The 21,654-nt window shown below is 45.4% G+C and overlaps 1 protein-coding gene across 2 annotated transcripts in view; it reads right to left on the reverse strand.

Moving 5' to 3' along the window:
- The window catches only part of ZSWIM7 (zinc finger SWIM-type containing 7), a 184,796-nt gene that overhangs the window by 114,012 nt on the left and 49,130 nt on the right, over positions 1-21,654 (reverse strand). The gene's annotated exons all lie outside the window — the stretch shown is intronic.

The raw sequence follows: 21,654 nt of genomic DNA on the forward strand, positions 1-21,654 counted from the left end.
GGTAAATGCTTTTTTTATGCAAAGTAGGGATAATCTGCAGTGCTGGGTAAATATGCAATGTATGTGAGATTCGCAGGGATCCAGCAGCTGCGGGGGGGGGGGGGGGGGGGGGGGGAGCGCTCGAGACTGTGTGGACTGACCTGTGTTTAAAGAGATATTGGTAAATGCAATTGTCTATGTTTGTCTATCTTATCCTATAGTAAAGCACAACAGAATATGCTGCTAATTTCTATGTGATTTTGCTTATACAATCAAAATAGAAATGAAATCAAACTGTTTGCAGCCACATTCATCCCGATGCGCGGGAAAAATAGACTGTGCATGCAAGACTATATAGTACCGATCTGTACTATATAGTCCAGGCATGTCCAAACTATGGCCCTCCAGCTGTTGTGAAACTACAAGTCCCATCATGCCTTGCCACAGTTTTGCTATTTGGGAATGCTAAAACTATATCAAGGCATGCTGGGATGTGTAGTTTTTACTGGAGAACCATAGTTTGGACATGCCTGATATAGTCTAAATCCAACGTGTACACAGCACCGTGCAATTTTATTCAGATTCGATCCTGATTGAATCGGGATTGAATATAAAATGAATCACACCATGGGGTCATTCTGGTCTGTACAGTCCCCTGCAAAATCGCAATGGGGAACGATGTTTCTGCTCTGCGCATATGCAGGGCTGCTGTGCGGACACCTTCGGCGACTTGTATAGTCGCCATGGCATTCGCACGGGTGCGTTTTCATGTGGTGGGTGCGCCCAAAAACACTTGGTGCACCCAGGAAAACACTGGGCGTCCCCATGCGAACACAAACGGGCACATGCTTTCCGGGGGCGGATGGCTGATGTCACCAGAATGTCAGTCGCCCGCCCCGTTCTCGGACCCAGATGCCGCATTCTAGGTCAGTCAGGACTGGCTTAGCTTTGCGAACAGGGTAAAAATCATTCGATGGTTGGAGACCATCAAATGATTTTGGCCCTGTACGTCACCCTGCAAATGGATGTATATGCAAAACATCCATTTACAAAGCGTCCGGTATGTGTGGCCCTCTGCAGGGGGTGGGCATTCGCTCACCCGGCATGGCAGCATTAGTTGGCTCGCTGAGCCAAGCGAGCCAACCAGAATCACCTCCCATGTGTACGGGGCTATAGTTTTACATCTTTGACCACCATGAAAGCTAAGAATAAGTTATGCACTGCAAGGTACGTGTTAACACTCCACATATATTAATATACTGTTAATGGCGATTAAATATGACCAGAGAAACAATAAGTGAAAAAGCGCAGTTTACGTAATATGTCCGTAACCTGCGTACCCTTTATACCTAGCTACGTGCGAACAAAACGTAGTGCAGCGTAGCGTACCTTTATTGTGTATTATACACCAAAGAAACAATACCTTAATAAGAGATCCCTTCGCAGTACTTTGTCTCTAATCTGCGAATATACCTTTGAGGACAGTGTCCGTAATATACCTTATCGCTATATGCGAATAAACAGACACAACCACAGTATTAAAGTAAGGAGATAGGAACTCCGTAAAAAGATATATTTAAGTCCCTAATGGACAAAAGGGGGTTACAGAAATAGAAAATACAGGTATAACAGGTAATACAATAGACTAACAATGTATACAATAATCAGGCTCTACTAGGGGAAGAAAACAGATACAGGATACAATCAGCCAACAATACAATGAGAATAAATACCGTGAATGCAACCGTTTACCGTCTCCTCATCAAATATGCGCAGCGCAGTCCGGTCAGAGCTCGCTATCGTTCAGGGTTGAACTATAGCCCGGTCGAAGGTCAGGGAAAGGAAGATGTGCCGAAGTGACCGAGGCCGCTCTGGGTCACCTATCTTATAGGGTCAGGAGGGGGAGGTCAAAGGCCATTCCTATTGGTCAGGGTTCGTATGTCAAGTCCTCTGTGATTGGGGCAAAGGTGAAGGGGGAAGGGGAACCTTGGTGTTCTTTGTTTGTTGGTATCGTCGTCAGGGGTTGTAAATAGCAATAGAAACCGGTTATATCTGGATTCCTTGGTTATATGCTTTTCAACAGAAACTGTCTTGGGAATATGGATTATGTCCATAACTATCGGGCCGTGTGTATTGCGAAATATTCGCAATGACCGGAATTCTGCGCATAAGGAACGGAACGGTACTAAACACTATACAGACAGATGTATGCAAATGCTAACTAAGCGATGTGTGATGTTCTAAACCTTTAACTATATTTTATTTAGTGTCAGTATGTTCTTATGAATTTATGTGTAATAGTATGGCTACGCTTCTGGTCCACTTTGTCACACAGACTCGGGTATGGAAACTTTATTTGCGCAACTCTGCGAACCAAAATGGCGGCCATACTATTCTAAAATGGCGTGTGTGCAACTCGACTTTAACAGTCCACCCTTTAACAGTAAATATAAAACTGTTACAATACAAACATTTTACATTACAATACAGAAATTCATAATCCTAACAGAGAAATTGGGATCCATGAATTGAACATATAAGGGGAGTAAACCATCTGCTCTTTGGCCGATCCAGGATCATGGATAAACGATGGGCCGCATTTATCGAACAATCTACTCAGGGTGACGAAGGATAATGTACAATTTTTGGGATAAAAATAAAAACAAGGGAGATTACAACATATACACATTCACAAATATGGTTTCTTTAAAGGGAGGTGGTTTCGATTCTAGGGTCATATACCAAACCCTGGTCTTCCTCTGCATCTCTCGTTCTTACACTCATGATTTCTGTACGTTTTGTCTTTCCCCGGGTCACTACCTTTAAACATTTGAACAGTAGCACAAAGACTATGATGGCACCACCGATTCAGAGAAGGAGTTTTCCTATGTTAGCTATGATTCCCTGAGCCCATTCTCCTAAACCAGAGAACCAGTGCATGGGATTCAACCAGGAGGTCCATTCGCTAACTTTGTTACCTATTTCTGCCAGGCTGATATTGTGTTCCCTTCTAAATTCCCATTTAAGCTGAAGAATCTCATCCATCCGATGATCGATAATTTCTTCTGGGTCTTCAGTATTGTTGGTGATATATGTACAACATTTCACCCCAAACTGTGTAGAGAGGGTGACACAATATCCTCCTGTCATAGCTGTCAGATAGTTCAACACCATCCGATGTTGGACTAGCTCTCTTTTATACGCTTGCAACTCCTTCCCAGTGTATCTAAAAGTGTCATCATAAATCTCAGTGATGTTATCTACCAAGCTGGCTAATGCTTGTATATACTTAAAATTTATGACTCCTCTGGCGGTATGGGTGATATCTAAAGCAATGAGGAGTTGGATACCGAATGACTCGTGTATCATTTCAGAAGCTAGGGGTTCTTTCTTGATTGTCAAATCCCTTTTATGGATTTGATCATAGTGGGTATGAGTGTAAGGAGGAGGTATACCTCTGTGTATGCTTACCATCTTCTCATGTGTGAGGGTCATCACTTCAGGTAATACTCTACCTAAATAACAAATTCCAACGTAGTTCATGGAGAGCCATTTGTACGCCCTTCTACCACAAATATAATAAACGTCGTCAGGGAGGAAATAAGGGACAGAGTATTTCATGATTTTATCACACATTATCCATAAGAACATTCGGTACTCTTTACCTAGCACGGCGCCCGCGATTACAATCGCGGGCGTCGGGGGTAAAAAATCACGGGCATCGCGGGCATCGCGGGTAAATCAAAAACGGGTGCGACGCGATGCCCGCGATTTTCCCATAGGGATCAATGTTAAAAGTCAGATTGGTCGCGATTTTAGCGTTAATTGGCTCAATGCCCGCGATTTTTACATAGGAAACAATGTTAAATGGGCCACAGAGCCCTAATAGTCCCCCTGAAGTGTGAAATGGCCCCCACAATTTTTAACGCCACCCCACGATCAACGTGAACCCGAAGCGTGGCGAGCGCAGCGAGCCCGCGAGGGGCGGCGGTACGCGTCCTCCGACCTTTTCATACCCCCACTATCCACGTCGGCGTGGAGTTGAGAATAGAATAGTGTGGCGAGCGCAGCGAGCCACCGAGCCCGAAGCGTGACGAGCGCAGCGAGCCCCGCGAGGGGACGCGGATACCTTCACAGTTATACGCGTCCCCTCACGTGCTGCACAGGTGTCAGTGGCGACGCGGACACCTGTGAAGCCCGCGAGGGGACGCGTTTACCTGTGAAGGTATCCGCGTCCGCTCGCCACGCTTCGGGCTCGGTGGCTCGCTGCGCTCGCCACACTATTCTATTCTCAACTCCACGCCGACGTGGATAGTGGGGGTATGAAAAGGTCGGAGGACGCGTACCGCCGCCCCTCGCGGGCTCGCTGCGCTCGCCACGCTTCGGGTTCACGTTGATCGTGGGGTGGCGTTAAAAATTGTGGGGGCCATTTCACACTTCAGGGGGACTATTAGGGCTCTGTGGCCCATTTAACATTGATTCCTATGTAAAAATCGCGACCAATCTGACTTTTAACACTAAAATCGCGACCAATCTGATTTTTAACATTGGTCCCTATGGGAAATCGCGGCCATCGCGGGCATCGCATCGCACCCGTTTTTTAGTGCATGCGATGGTCGCGATGGTCGCGATGGGCGCCGTGCTAGGTAAAGAGTACCGAACATTCCTGTCCCCTGCTCCCTGACTTGTTCCTCACAGGTTTCTGGCTGTAGGGTCATATTACAGTAGCCGGCTGATACTCTGCCGGCCATCATTTTACTCTTCTTCACCGTGTAGACATATTTATAATGTCTCCCACTGGTGCGGATCTTTAACAGTAATTCTTTATCAATAGGCTCTCCATCTGGACGCTGGGAGCAAGTTATTGTCTGGTTGTGCCATGTCACTTCCCAAGTACCAATCGTTCTGAAACTCGAGAAGTTCATACATACCAGGGACTTATCCACTTGGTATGGGTGTAATCTAAGACTAGGGGACCTGGTATACAGGTATCTCTTATCCAGTGGCCTACCTTTATTTAATACGCTTATCTCTGGAATATTAAGCGGGTATGGGACTAGGCCTACACTACTTTTATGTAGCACTTGCGAACACACCCAGCATTCTGTTTGGTTTAAGACCTTACCCACTAGTGAGTGGTAATCACTCAAGGGATGTCGGCCTGTAGTTGCCTTACTTGTCGACTGACATCGCTGGATGCATTCTTCTTCGGTTGACAATATCTACAGACACAGTACTCACCAGACAATAACCCATCACATAGCCCTTGAACTACGTTTTCCTCATACCTTTTACCTTCTCCTGTTATGGGTAAAGTATTAAGCTGATTTAGGGATTCTACTTCACCCATATCTGGGTCCATTATTACACTGTCAGAACTCCGCTCCGATCGCTCTAGAATGTGGCAGCCACCGAGTATCCTTGAATGAGGAAGAGGAAACAGGAAGAAAACAAAGAAATAGATGTACAACTGTGAACCTGTTGCTTGGAGTCCTTCCATCATCTCTACCAGGATACTTTTATTTGCTCTGCTCTTGGACCTTTTCTCGCTCAGGTTGCTCGACCTTGGCTGCCTTTCAGTCTTCCCGGAACAATGCTTCTAGCGACACTTCTTCTCTTTCGCTCTCTGCACTCGGGAACTCTGGGTTACTGGCTTTCTTGCAGTGGGACGAATGTATCCAAGTCTCTCTCTCTGCGACTTTAATTGATGTAGTGCTGGTCAACAAAACTTGGTACGGTCCTTCCCAACGGTCTATCAAACAACCTGAGCGTAAAAAATTTCGGATCATAACAAAGTCTCCTGGTTTAAGATTATGACAATTCTCGGTAGGCATATCAGGGTTCAGTAAATTCAGCTCCTTTTGTTGTTTCCTTAGCTGTTTGTTTAGCTTTAGGATATACTGTACAGTTAGCTCATTGTTACATTTGAGATCATCCTGTGGGTCTATCATGACGTGTGGCTGCCGACCAAACAATATCTCGAAGGGGGACAAGTTGAGCGGAGCCCTGGGAGTGGTCCTAATGCTATACAGCACAATAGGCAGTGCCTCTGGCCATAACAACCCTGTTTCAGCCATAACTTTACCCAATTTGTTCTTAATAGTACCATTCATTCTCTCAACTTTGGCGCTCGCCTGGGGACGATACGTATGAAGTTTACTATTAATCCCCAGGAGTTTACACATGATTTGGAAGACTTCTCCTGTGAAATGAGTGCCTCTGTCACTCTCAATGACCTTTGGGATACCATATCTACAGACAAACTCCTGACATATTTTCTTTGCTGTAAAGGTAGCAGTGTTGGAGGCAGCGGGGAAAGCCTCCACCCAGCTGGAAAACATGTCAACACACACTAATACATATTTCAAATTTCTACAGGGTGGTAACTGTATGAAGTCGATTTGTATTACCTGGAAAGGGCCTTCTGTAGGAGGGATGTGGGATGGCTCTGTTGGGATGGCTTTTCCAACGTTCTTCCTCAAACAGGTGAGGCATGACATTGCCACTCTACCTGCTTGAGAAGCGAACCCTGGTGCACACCAGTAGGCCTTTACCAGCTTGCACATACCTTCCTTCCCAAGATGTGTCAGCCCATGGGCCGCCTCGGCTAGACTAGGAAGGTACACCCTGGGGGCCACTGGTTTCCCGTGTCCATCTCTCCAAAGTCCGGTGGACTCTTGGCCACATCCCTTCGACTTCCATACTGCTCTTTCCTGTGGGGAACACAAATTCTGCATGTCTATTAGTTTGGATGTGGATACCATGTTCAGAGTACAAAGGTTTGTAGGATGGGTGAAAATATTTACAGGGCATGCGGCCCATTTCGCTGCCTCATCAGCGCGGCTGTTACCAAGTGACACCGGGTCCTTCTCTGATGTATGAGCTTTGCACTTGATAACAGCCACTCTGTCTGGAAGCTGGATAGCTCCCAGAAGTCTCCTAATGTATGTCGCATGCGCCACTGGTGTGCCAGCCGCCGTCATGAAATTTCGGAGGCGCCATAGTGCTCCAAAATCATGCACTACTCCGAAAGCATATCTGGAGTCGGTATATATGTTAACTGATTTTCCTTTGGCCAGTTCACATGCTCTGGTCAGTGCCACCAGTTCCGCTACTTGTGCTGAGTGAGGTGGTCCCAAGGGTTCAGCTTCCACAATACCTTCTCCATCTACTACCGCGTAGCCTGTGCACAGCTCTCCCGTCTCCGTCTGTCTATGACAGCTACCATCAGTGAATAAGGTTATGTCTACCTCACTTAATGGGCTGTCGCTTATGTCAGGACGTGCTGTAAAGGTCTGATTCAGGTAGGTCATGCAATCGTGCTTGTCCTCACCCTCACTAAACTCTGCTTTACTATTTTCAGCAACATTCCCATCACCCTCCACCCTTTGTGCCTTGGAGGGCACATGAGGAAGGAATGTGGCTGGGTTTAGTGTGTTGCACCTTTTGATGGTAATATTTACTGGGGCCATCAGCGCCAGTTCCCACTTGGTGAACCGTGCTGAGGACACATGACGTGTTTGGGCAGAATTTAGGAGGGCAGAGACAGCATGGGGAGCATGAACAGTTAAATCGTGTCCCAACACCACGTCCTCACTCTTGCTTACTAGTTGTGCTATTGCGGCCACACTTCGTAGGCAAGTTGGGAGTGAGCGTGCTACTGTGTCCAGCTGGCCACTGTAGTACGCTACTGGTCGGTTGGCATCACCATGTTTTTGGACAAGTACTCCTGCCGCACACCCAACTGATTCCGTTCCGTACAGTTCAAAGGGTTTCCCATAATCTGGCATTCCCAGTGCTGGGGCCTTTGTTAGGCTCACCTTTAGTTCCTCGAAAGCCAGCTCAGATTCCTCAGTATGAGAAACCCGGTCTGGCTTAGTTGAGGAAACCATCTCTTGTAGTGGTAATGCCAGAATAGAGAATCCTGGGATCCAATTGCGACAGTATCCACACATGCCTAGGAACGTACGGATCTGGTGCTGGGTCTGTGGCAGTACCATGTTTCGAATCGCTTGGATTCGGTCGTCGGTGAGATGTCTCAGCCCTTGGGTAAGGCAGTGGCCCAGATACTTAACCCTGGTCTGGCATAATTGTAGTTTATCCTTCGATACTTTATGTCCTGTCTCTGAGAGATGCATCAGTAGCTGTCTAGTGTCATCCACTGATGACTCCAGTGACTCAGAACACAACAATAAGTCATCGACATATTGTATTAGTATCGAACCACTCATTGGTTGAAAGGATTGTAAACAATCATGCAAGGCCTGGGAGAAGTTGCTGGGGCTGTCTATGAATCCCTGGGGGAGTCGTGTCCAGGTATACTGTACTTCTCTGTAGGTAAAGGCGAACAGATACTGGCTGTCAGGGTGTAAAGGGACAGAGAAAAACGCAGAACACAAGTCAATGACTGTGAAATGGGTACAGTGAGGTGGGATTTGCATTAGGATGACAGCTGGGTTTGGCACTAAGGGGAATTGGCTCTCAACTACCTTGTTTACCCCTCTTAAATCCTGCACTAGTCTGTAGCCCCTCCCCCCGCTCTTTTTCACAGGAAAGATGGGACTATTGGCCGTGCTGGAAGTTCTAACTAGGATTTCCTGTTGGATCAATCGCTGGATCACAGGGTATACTCCTAGCTCAACTTCAGGTTTTAAAGGGTATTGCGGTATTTTTGGGGCTATCCTGCCTTCTTTTAAACGGATCTCTACTGGAGCTACATTTGCCATCAGCCCAGCATCCTGGCCATCTTTAGTCCAAAGGGAACTCGGTATTTGTGCTGTAATTTCAGCTACCCTAGATGGATTTGACTCTATAACAGTGGAATACAACATTAGCCTCTGAGGACTGTCCAGCATATCTTGCACTTCTTGTGTAAGATTTCTAGGAGTGTCCAGGAATACCCCATCGGGGGTGCAATAGATGACACATCCCATTTTACATAGTAAATCTCTACCCAGGAGGTTAGTCGGGGCCGCTGCAGCCAACAGAAAAGAATGTTTGGTATGCAGAGGCCCGATTGTAACCTCTGCTGGTTTCGTCAGTGGGTAATGTTGTATTTTTCCTGTTACCCCAATTGCTGCTACTGATTGGTCGGTGAAACCCAAGTGAAGAGGAGTGTTGAGAACAGATCTGGCCGCCCCTGTATCAACCAAGAAGGTTTGCCTTACTCCAGCTATATCAACCTTCACCTGAGGTTCCTCTCTAAGGTGTTGTGTTAGTCTAACTGGCTGTAGGATACAGGTATGACCTGTTTCCTATTGTCTTACCTGGGTTGCCCTTAGTACAGTGTCATCCATCAAATGGGGAGGAGGCATGTTGCGTGACCTGTCTGTCTCCTCCCATTGTCTAGGGGCTGGGTATCTCCGTGTCTCACCTTGGTGAGATTCCCATTCTCGCCTATGTGTTTTGTAACTCCTAGGGTTTCCTGACTTACATTGTGCTGAGTAGTGTCCTTCCCTATTGCAGTTGTAGCAAATAATTTGCTTTCTACCTGTGTCCCTGGTGTTTCGTTGGTATGCCGCTTTATTTGGGGCATAGGTAAGAGCTTGGATGCTAACCATCATCAGTTTATCAGTTTGCAGTTCTCTGTGCTTCTTAATGTTACGGTCGTGGTCCACAGCAGACTCCCGTAGGGCATCCACTGTCATTCCACGCCAATTTGGGAAAGAGGTTTGGACTCCGGCTCTCAGGTTGTCTTTAAGCCCTTCCACCAGCACAGAGACAATCATCTCCCTCAGGTGGGGGTCGTCCTTAGGCTTGGAGACACCAGTGTATTTTGATACCGCCAGCAAGGCCTTAGCGAAATAATCAGCAGCAGATTCACCATCCTTTTGTTTGATGGTGAAAATTTTGCTATATTCCACTGCCGCAGGAAAATATACTCCCAATTGTAAGTTGATTAGGCGTATATTTTCCTGGTTGATCTCATCATTTATCTCCTTGTCCACTTTCAATCCACTATCCTGAATGAATTTCGGGATGTCTATGTGAGTAGGGAGACAGGCCCTCAACATGATTCTCCAATCCTTCTTGGTGGGCTCATCAGAGTTTCCCAGATCCCTTACAAATTTCCGGCACAATGCCAGATCTTTCCTAGGATCAGGGAAATCTGTAATGATGGACCGCAGCTCTAACCGTGTCCATGGGTTTAGCATGGTCATCTTTCTGGTAGGTATCACACCCTCTCTGTCTGCCTTACCATAGGGAACCTCCAGTGTGCGTACAGGGTATGTTTGTACCACCTCCGCATTACTGGGACCTGGTTTGGAGTCGTCTGTGTCTGTGCTGTGTGGTGCTATCTTACCTGAGTCCATGACTATGCTGTTGGCATCAGCCGTCTCCTCTCCCTGTGCTGGGGCCCCAGCAGCAGGTTTTGCTGATTCAGCCTTTCCTTCAATCATGTTAATTGCATGGGAGACGGCCAGTGCCAACAGCTGCTCATTTTCCTCTCGGGTTTCCTTATAAGGGGATAAGACAGGATACAAGTTAGCAACTGTTACGTTATTACTCATGTCTTGCTTATTTGTTATTAACCCCTTCGGCACATATGGGGGTGGGGGAGCTGATTCTATTGCGGCAGCGGTTGCATTTTTATTGTGGCTGATTGTATCTGGTATCGCCAGACCTCTGATTCCCCATTGTTCCTTTCCTTCCTTCTGCCACAATTTAAGAATTTCTATGTGCTTTACTCTCTTCTTACGACTGGAGAGTAGACATATTTCATCTTTTACTGCCGATAAGATTTCTGGATCAAAGCTACCAACACTGGGAAATTCTAACTTGCTGCCTTGTGTCATTTTTCTCCATTTCTTTTGGTAAACAACTGCTCGTTCACCGTGCTTACAGCACATTATGAAAGCCGCCGATCCTTTGGGTCGACTCGCTTCCTCCCTAACTGACACGTTATCACTGTGTGACCCGTTATTACCCATAATTACAGGAATAGACGTTCACAGCTAGTAGATACCGGTGGGTTGTTTAAGTTGAGAGCTCCCCAAAACACTCACTTCTCAGCGTCCTAGAACAGTCCCACAATCAAGCGGGTGCGAAGGCTACGAGGTATGATACTCAATCACCAAGTCTTTCAACTAGCAGCGAACTTCTAGCCAACTTGCAAGGTGCGGCCTAATTTTTCCAGGGCACAACAAACTTGTTTTCCTGTACCCCCAAAAACTGGTTTTTCTAAATCAGCTAATCGGATCACTGGGTTCCGATTTAGCTTCTTGTACCCTCCTAGTGGATCAAAATAGGTAGTTCCACTGGAGGGGCAGTTCCTATGGGCACGTCGTCACGTGCACCCTGTCCTACCTGGACTGTCCTACACTGGACTACACTGCGCTTGAGTCGTGCCGTCACACACCCGTTCGCCTCAGTTTTGTTTCACACTGGGCGCTAGTTACACCTTGGTCTTATGCTTAAAACTTGAAATATTTCTGTACAGAAAATCTTCCCAGGCTGGTAGCTTTTCACTAGATACTTATGCAGGTATAAATCCCTTATAAAAGGCTATAGGAATCTATTAAAATAATGCTTGAGTTGCTTGTTTTTGGAAAATGAACAAACAGAAAAAAAGAATGTATTTTCTTTTATTAATCACCGCTTTATCCACAGTATATTACTATACTGTTTAAATAAAGCTAGTGGTTTAATACTGTTCACCTTTGAGTTCCTATGTGTGCTGCATGTGCAGTGCCAATGAACAGCCACGTGTGTACGTGCGTTGTTCACAGGCCGCCGATGAATCGGCCACCCACGTGTTCTATAGTGTATTTGCAAGGTTGCGCTCGAGTTTCGCTATACGCAGTAATTGCGCCTAAATGTGGAATAAATCCCTTAACTTCGTCCGAAAGTTACGTATCAAGATGCGAAATAAATCCCGCACCTAATCCGTAAATCACATACAAAGATGCGAAAATTTCCCGATATGGGCACGTGCGCGCGCACCTTGCGTAATACACAATAGACACTTTACGTTACTGTAAAAGGCCCAGAACTTATCGCCACGTGGCGGAGTCCCTGGCCCTGCAGTAACTAACACTAAGAGTTATAGTTTTGCACAGAGGGGATCCTCTATGTACTATAATAAAACACAGTCCTTTGTCTCCACGTGTGCTAAATTTATCGCACGTGGCACATATACTGTAATAAACAAGCAACCCAAGACACTATACCCCGTAAAACTACTTGTGGCAGGCAGAAGTACAGTTTACTAAACACTTAATATATGCTTTAAAACACGTGGCTTAATGTTTCACTTATTGTACTTCGGGTTCAACGCTAGCACTTCTTGAACCCCGCACCGCCGCGGACCTGGCCTATCCAGCAATGGATAATAAATACTTCCACCCTTTTGCTGGTATAGGTCAAGCCGCGCGCCTGGTACTGAGCTCCAGAATGTGAAACGGACGGACGAGCCCTCAATTGTTAATGGCGATTAAATATGACCAGAGAAACAATAAGTGAAAAAGCGCAGTTTACGTAATATGTCCGTAACCTGCGTACCCTTTATACCTAGCTACGTGCGAACAAAACGTAGTGCAGCGTAGCGTACCTTTATTGTGTATTATACACCAAAGAAACAATACCTTAATAAGAGATCCCTTCGCAGTACTTTGTCTCTAATCTGCGAATATACCTTTGAGGACAGTGTCCGTAATATACCTTATCGCTATATGCGAATAAACAGACACAACCACAGTATTAAAGTAAGGAGATAGGAACTCCGTAAAAAGATATATTTAAGTCCCTAATGGACAAAAGGGGGTTACAGAAATAGAAAATACAGGTATAACAGGTAATACAATAGACTAACAATGTATACAATAATCAGGCTCTACTAGGGGAAGAAAACAGATACAGGATACAATCAGCCAACAATACAATGAGAATAAATACCGTGAATGCAACCGTTTACCGTCTCCTCATCAAATATGCGCAGCGCAGTCCGGTCAGAGCTCGCTATCGTTCAGGGTTGAACTATAGCCCGGTCGAAGGTCAGGGAAAGGAAGATGTGCCGAAGTGACCGAGGCCGCTCTGGGTCACCTATCTTATAGGGTCAGGAGGGGGAGGTCAAAGGCCATTCCTATTGGTCAGGGTTCGTATGTCAAGTCCTCTGTGATTGGGGCAAAGGTGAAGGGGGAAGGGGAACCTTGGTGTTCTTTGTTTGTTGGTATCGTCGTCAGGGGTTGTAAATAGCAATAGAAACCGGTTATATCTGGATTCCTTGGTTATATGCTTTTCAACAGAAACTGTCTTGGGAATATGGATTATGTCCATAACTATCGGGCCGTGTGTATTGCGAAATATTCGCAATGACCGGAATTCTGCGCATAAGAAACGGAACGGAACGGTACTAAACACTATACAGACAGATGTATGCAAATGCTAACTAAGCGATGTGTGATGTTCTAAACCTTTAACTATATTTTATTTAGTGTCAGTATGTTCTTATGAATTTATGTGTAATAGTATGGCTACGCTTCTGGTCCACTTTGTCACACAGACTCGGAAATGGAAACTTTATTTGCGCAACTCTGCGAACCAAAATGGCGGCCATACTATTCTAAAATGGCGTGTGTGCAACTCGACTTTAACAATACGTAATATCGTTGAGTTTTGCATACCTCCCAACATGGCTCATTCCAGGAGTGACAAAATGTTCTGTTTCTGGACTTATTTATGATTGCCATCACCTGTGTTTAACTAGTTAACTGATGAGAAAGGTGTTTCAACACAGGTGATGATGATCAAAGATTAAGAAGGAAGAACAGAACATTTTCTCCATCCTGTAGAGCAGTGGTTCTCAAACACGGTCCTCAGGACCCCCCAACAGTGCATGTTTTCCAGGTCTCCACACAGAATCACAAGTGAAGTAATTATCCCCTCCTGTGATCTTTTAAAATGTGTCAGTGAATAATGAGTGCACCTGTGATTCTGTGTGGTGACCTGGAAAACGTGAACTGTTGGGGGTCCTGAAAACCAAGGTTGAGAACCACTGCTGTAGAGGGTCATGTTGGAAGCTTTGTGTTTGTGAGAATTTCTGTATCTTTACCCTTCTCAACTCCTCCTTCCCCTTTGCCTTTCCAGCTAGCCTAAAAAAACAGACTTTAGTATTCAACTGTGGCTGTTTTTGAAGCATGTCTTGCCACTGTAGTTTCACTTTCATTTTTGTTGACAAAAACACGAGGACAGGCAAGCATTCGCAGATTAACATGTTTTACGACCGTGCCGGATTTTTTGACAGTCAACTGAATACCTCGGCCTACAAATGTTAAAAAGTTACGGTTTTTTGATTGTCCGGCACGTAATTGAATTTCTCCAATAGCATATTAGCAAACAAAAAAATCTGATGCTCCAGAATAGGATTCTCTTTTTTGTTATGGAATTGTAATTATTTGAAATGTCTTAATAAAAATGTTATAAAAGAATGAACATCGATAAAACTGATTGAGTTGAGTGACTAAAAGCATTCAAATTAGACTGATCTCTAGATACCGAGGCCATCATGAACATGAAAATATCTAGATTCATGTCCATTACAATATCATTAAATAGGGATGAGAGAAAAACATATAAGGGATGGCATGAAGTGGGGTATCAGAAAATATATAAGGGGTGGAGGTGAGAGGATTATGAATGATATTATATAAAGGGGTGAGAGTCGAGGGGAAGAATCATTAAATAGATTATATAAGGGATGAGGAGATTATATATAATTAGTTAACATTATAGAGGGGTGGGGTGGGCGCTCCTGGATTTGTCCTTTGATCCAGTGTTATATTGCAACCTTGTCCAGGTCAACTGTGTTGACATTCGGGTAAAAATTGAATAATCCCATGTCAACCTTCCACATGTTGACATATTCACCCTGTCAACCTAACCTCATGTCAACCTAGTAAGTAAGTTTAATTTATATAGCGCACTTTCTCCAACCGGACTCAAGGCGCATTACAGACATTAAAAAACATAATACAGAGGATGTTGGTGGTACAGTAACAGACAAAAGAAACCCTTGAGCACACAGTAAGCACAATGCAGGATTGGTGCAGCATTTTGGATAATAACTTCCATGGGTTGTATACTCCACCCTGACAAAGTACCAGGTGCGGCAGTTATTTTAGGCGCTCTGCGTAGGATTACCCAGGGTGGAATAGATTACCCATAAAAGAAATTACCCAAAATGGATGATTTCAATGTATACTCAGGTCCATGTATTTTTCATCCCATCCAAAAGTACCAGATGCGGCAGCCGTGGTGGGCGCACTACGAAGGTTACACTGTAGGAGGCGAGCCAAACAAGGACCCAAGGACTGACCCCTGCTTTGGAGTGTAGACCTAATGCTTGTCCAGGGCTGGGCAACACCGGCCCTCCAGATGTTAGTGAACTACACATCCCAGGATGCTTTGCATTAGTTTTGCTATGTGGCCATGCTGGGATGTGTAGTTCATCAACATCTGGAGGGCCGGTGTTGCCCAGCCCTGTGCTTGTCTATGCTATGATCATTCCTCCTGTGAGAGCTTTCATTGGGGACTACAGCCTCCCCATATGCTCCGGATCGTTCCAGTTTTTATTACAGTCCTGAACCAGGGAGGCTTTATTCTCTCCCTGGTGACATGTGTCATAGGCAACCCCACTGGATGAGACACCCCTCTGGACAGGCAACCCCCGAACCAGAAGATAGAAACTCTGGAATGACAGATAAATGAATGGCGCCTGTCCAGTGATCCAGGATACTGCCCGGTTACGGTTTTTACCCTTAACCTGCTTAATCTAATAAACTGGGTAGAAATGGAGAAATCATAGTCAATGCTTTATTGGGTACTTGTGTACTAGCTGGGCGTCTGGTACGTAGTTAGCGTAGCGGCGCTGTCAGAATCAGCATAGTGTTCCAGCGGCCATGGTACAGTAGTTAGCGTAGTCAGTCAGAGCCAGCGTAGTTAGAGTAGTCAGTCAGAAGTAGCGCAGTGTTCCCGCGAGCGTCCCTGTCAGAATCCACGTAGTCAGACAGTCAGTGTCCCTGTCATAGCTGAAGGTGAAGTGACAGTGTAATGGCTGCAGAACCTGTGAGAATGTTCAGCTTGCCAAAGACAGAGGAGGAGGCAGGTGTGAATGTGTTCCTGAAACACCCCCACTATCCAGGCCAGCCCGAAGCATGGCGAGTGCAGCGAGCCCCGCGAGGGGACACGTTACTCTTCCTCCCGACGCTGACGTGGATAGTGAGGGTATGAACAGGTCGGGAGGACGCGTAATGCATCCACTCACCACGCTTTGCAGGGGATCTGGCGATTACCGGCGCTGTGTGAGAGGCGCTCACTAGGCTTGGCATGGACTCCAGGGACAGAGCCAGCCTGCCGCGGATTCACTACGCAGATAGCGTAGCTTACCCTACGCCTGCGTACATATGCTAATTGGGCACCCGGCTAATACACAAGTACCCTTTACTGGCATTAAAGGGTTATCATAGTTTTTTTCCCTATGTTTATTCCAGGCTGCTCTCACTTGATAAAATGAAATAAGGTAGATAATATGATTGATTTAATACTAAAAAATGTGTCAAGCAAATATAGTATTCCATTCTTAAAGTGCCCATACACTAGTAAGATTTATCTTCAGATCTGGCTGGTTGGATCAAAAACATGGTTATGGATGAGTGACAGTTTGTCAGTTTTCCAGCATTTCCAAGCAAATGGACAACTGTCATGTGCTCTCATCCATAACCATGTTTTTGTTCCAACCAGCCAGATCTGAAGATAAATCTGCGTGTGTATGGCCACCTTAAGAAGGATTTTGTCAGAAAGAGTGAACTAGAATAAGGCCCTATATAATGTATGAACAGAGAGAAAATAAATAATAAATAAGCTCACTTGGGTAAATAAATATTTAACAGCGATGTGACACTTCACTTTTAGATATATTTAGAAATGTTTGATGAAATAATATACTATGTTTAGTAATAAGTATGAACAAAAGACAAAAAAAACAATAGATAGCACAAAATTGGGTACTTGTTTCCTAGAAGGGCGCCCACGATTTTAATCTTAGGCATCGCAAGGAAAAAAATTGCGTCGGTCGCATTGCATGCGGCCAAAAAATCGCATGCGATGCGACCGACGCAATTACTGCGATTTTACATAGGGAACAATGTTAAATGGCCCACAGACCCCAAATACCCACCCTGAAGTGTGAAATGCCCCCCCCCCCAATTGTTAACGCCACCCCACGATCAACGTCAACCCGAAGCATGGCGAGTGCAGCGAGCCCGCGAGGGGCGGCGGTCCGCGTCCTCCGACCTTTTCATACCCCCACTATCCACATCGGCGTGGAGTTGAGAATAGAAAGTGTGGCGAGCGCAGCGAGCCACCGAGCCCGAAGCGAGAGCAAGATTGCGGAAAACCCATTAGGTGAGGAACTGAATAAATACATACTATTAAGGCAGGGGCGGATCCAGGATAAAATGACAGGGGGGGCACCATGATAAAAAAGGGTTTGGGTGGGGGAGGGGCGGTGTTAGTGGTGCTAGTGTACATGCTAAGAGAGCGGGAGGAGAGGATGGGAATGGAATTAAAAATAGGCCCTGGCATTTAAAGTACGCAGGCCCACCATGGCGACAAAAGTGAAGGATGTAGTTGTGCGCGCGCCAAAGGCGCGCTCCAGAAAAGGGTGTGTGGCCACTCAACAGGGGGCGTGTCAACACCATATACAACTTCTACACATTATGCAACAAAATACTAGACCCCATTATACTTGCCCCTTACACATGATGCCAAATCGAATGAGCCAAAATTGACATAATGCCACATGGATTGAGCCAAAATTCAAATAATGCCACATGGATTGAGCCAAAATTTACATAATAACACACACGGATTGAGCCAAAATTTACATAATAACACACACGGATTGAGCCAAAATTCACATAATGCCAAATGGATTGTGTCAAAATTCAAATAATGCCACACGGAATGAGCCAAATGCATAAAATGCCATACGGATTGAGCCAAAATTCACATAATGCCACATGGATTGAGCCAAAATTCACATAATGCCACACGGATTGAGCCAAAATTCCCATAATGCCACACAGATTGGGAAAAAATTCCCATAATGCCACACGGATTGAGCCAAAATTCCCATAATGCCACATGGATTGAGCCAAAATTCACATAATGCCACACGGATTGAGACAAAATTCACATAATGCCGCATGGATTGAGCCAGAATTCACATAATGTCACACAGATTAAGCCAAAATTCACAATACACTTCATAAACAGGGACATTGTCCACCAAAGGCTTGCATTAAACATTTACACCATAATGTCCATTACACGTTAAGTTACACGCCATTATGTCAATTATGTGTTATGCCAAACACCATAATGCCTATTAAAAATGATGCTACATAAGTGCTGCTTCTCTACATGCTCATTGCCAAGGGTTCCATGCTCATTGCCAGAGGTTCCATGCTCATTGCGATGTGGGATTACATGCTCATTGCCAAGGGGGAATACATGCTCGTGGTGAATGGGGGACAGCCGCCGCCAGGCAGAAGTGATAGCCACTGACAGTGGCAGAGCCTGGCTGTATTCAGAGCACTGTAGGTCCCGGCTATTTGAAATAATACCCCTTTCACACCAGAGAATGCATTCCCAGGTTGGCCCCTTTTACATCAGCCTAGTCCCTGCATTTTCTGGTGTGAGGGGGAGAGAAAACCACCCCTCCCCCCTTTAACCAGTTATCTAATTTAACCGGCTATATCTTCGGAACCAACTGACCCATTTACATGAGACAAGTATTATATTGAAGAACTTTTGAGTGGGCTTTGAATGATTTTGGTCCAGTGAAACTGCAATGTTTGGTTCCAGAGTAATCTGCCCTCAAAGAACATGAACAGCCATGAAATTACATTTCAAAAATAAAAAAATCGGTTTACACGCAATATCTCTGGAACCTATTGACCGATTTGGACCAGCCTGGTATCATATTGAAGGCCCAGCGATTTGCAATTGAATGAAATCAACCAGAAGCTTCTGTGATGCCAGGGCGGGAACTGGCAGCCGTTGGAACCGGGTGGGGGTTGGAATTGACGGGTCCCATATTATCCTATGGGAAAAAAACGTTACAGGTTTGCCAGGCGATATCTCCGGTTCCCGGGGGGCTAGAGACAAGAGGCTGGGCTCGTTGGAAAGCCCTGGTCCTCAGCTACAAAATAAATGACAGGGGGGCACGTGCCCAGGTGCCCCCCCCCCCTGAATCCGCCACTGTATTAAGGTACTATAGGGCAGGACAGGCCAACCTGTGGCTCTCCAGATGTTGTGAAACTACAAATCCCAGCATGCCTTGCCACAGTTTTAATACTCCCTTATAGCAAAACTGTGGCAAGGCGTGATACGCATGATGGTGCACAATCATACCCGCACGCTGCTGCCTGTGGGAGCACCAGCACAAACAAAGTAAATATTTTTTTTACAGATCACGGGACGTAGTTCCAGCAGGTTTCCCCAAGAACCCTCCACCAGAAATTACCTCTGTGCGTGGCATTCAAAATAAACGCACATACACAGAAGCACTGGCAGTCCTCACAGCACATCACAGGGATGGGCTCCTTCGAGAGCCTTTGTCCCAGTGGTGCCGGGTGATATGATCACCCTATATGATTACATTATGCAATGCGATCTGGGTGCCACATTAGCAATCATTGTTAAATGGGCTCGAGAGGATATCTAACCAACAACTGCCATATCCTCCACTTTCTGATGTAGTCTAGGGGCATATTCAGTTAACCGCAGGCCTTATGACAGCCTCGTCACAGTGACCACTATTCAATTGCTGTGGGTTTTTGTTTGCAACCTCCTGGGGTTCAAACAGAAAGTAGGTCTTGCGCTTATCGCAGCCAGAGTGTCAATGCATAGCTCCAGGCACTTAGCCCAGTACCTAGGATTTAAGACGCATCAGACCAGGGGTAGCCAACTCCAGTCCTTGAGAGCTACCAACAGTTCACATTTTCCCGATCACCTCACAGGTACACAGGTGCACTCATTACTGACTGACACATATACAAAAAATTCCACAGGTGGAGCTAAATACTTCACTTGTGATTCTGTGAGGATACCTGGAAAATGTTAACTGTTGGTAGCTCTCGAGGACTGGAGTTGGCTACCACTGCATTAGACATTGGTTTTCACACAGGAGGAAATTGGCAAAAAAAAAAGGGTCAAAGCTCAAGTCTATTCTCCTGCCGCAAGCCTGGAGCTAATTAAATATGCCCCACAGAATCCTTTGCACCATTAAGAGTATGTATCTTGTTATTGGAGCGTATTTTAAGAGATAGCATTAAGGCAGGGCTGGGCAATTGCGGCCCTCCAGATGTTGATGAACTACACATCCCAGCATGCCTTGCATCAGTTTCAGCATGACCACATAGCAAACTAATGCAAAGCATCCTGGGATGTGTAGTTCATCAACATCTGGAGGGCCGCAATTGCCCAGCCCTGCATTAAGGAATACTTGGTGTGCAATAAGATTATTAGTGGGAACCAGCATGGATTTTGTAAGCGAGTTAGTGAAACTAACTTAATTAACTTCTATGAGGAAGTTAGCGGGAACTTAGACCATGGCAACATAGTAGATGTGGTCTACTTAAATGTTGCTAAGGCCTTCGATAAAGTTATTTAGTTATTTAGTAACAGTTTCTTATATAGAGCATACATATTCTGCAGTGCTTTACATTAGAACATTCACATCAGTCCCTGCCCCAGTGGAGCTTATCTATATTCCCGGTACTTGTGTATTATCACGGCGCCCACTACGCCAAATGCGTAGTGAAATCGCATCGCATGCCATTTTTTTTAAAAGTTCATTTATTCACTGCTCATGTCCCCAGGCCATCTCATCGCACCTCCGGAAAAATCGCATGCGATTTTATGGGGTGCGGTCCGTACTGCTCCAAGAGGTTGATGCTCAAAATGGGGGAGTTGGATCTAGGATACAACATTTATACTTAGGTCACAAATTGGCTGGTGAATAGGGAACAGAGTTGTGGTCAACGGATCGTTTTCAAATTGGGTTAAAGTTTTAAGCGGTGTACCTTAGGGTTTGGTGTTGGGGACCACTTCTCTTTAATATATTTATTAATGACCTAGGACAGTGGTTCCCAACCCTGGTCCTCAAGTACACCCAACAGTGCACGTTTTCCAGGTCACCCAGCAGGTGCACTCATTATTCAGACACATTTTAAAAGATCCACAGGTGGGGCTAATTATGTAAATTGTGATTCTGTATGGAGACCGGGAAAATGTGCACTGTTGGGGGTACTTGAGGAACAGGGTTGGGAACCAATGACCTAGGAGATTGTTTATTAATCAAATTGTCTGTTTTTGTGGACTACACTAAAATGTGCAAGGTAATAAAACCAGATCCAGATGTTGCCATTCTTTAGAGAGAGACAAATAAACTGGGGGATTGCGCGAGCAAAATAGAAGATGAGGTTCAATATAGATAAATGTAAGGTCATGTATTTTGGGACCAGAAACCAGTGCGCAACTTATAAAGTAAATGGGGTAAACTTAGGAGAATCTGTAATGGAGTAGGACTTGGGGGTGTGATCACACTAGGCTTAACTGTAGCCCCCAATGTCAATAAGCAGCAGCTAAGGCCAAAAAGGTACTAGCATGCAT

The sequence above is a fragment of the Crinia signifera genome, chromosome 2, assembly GCF_055691185.1.
Source record: "Crinia signifera chromosome 2, ASM5569118v1, whole genome shotgun sequence".
NCBI classification, from domain to species: domain Eukaryota; kingdom Metazoa; phylum Chordata; class Amphibia; order Anura; family Myobatrachidae; genus Crinia; species Crinia signifera.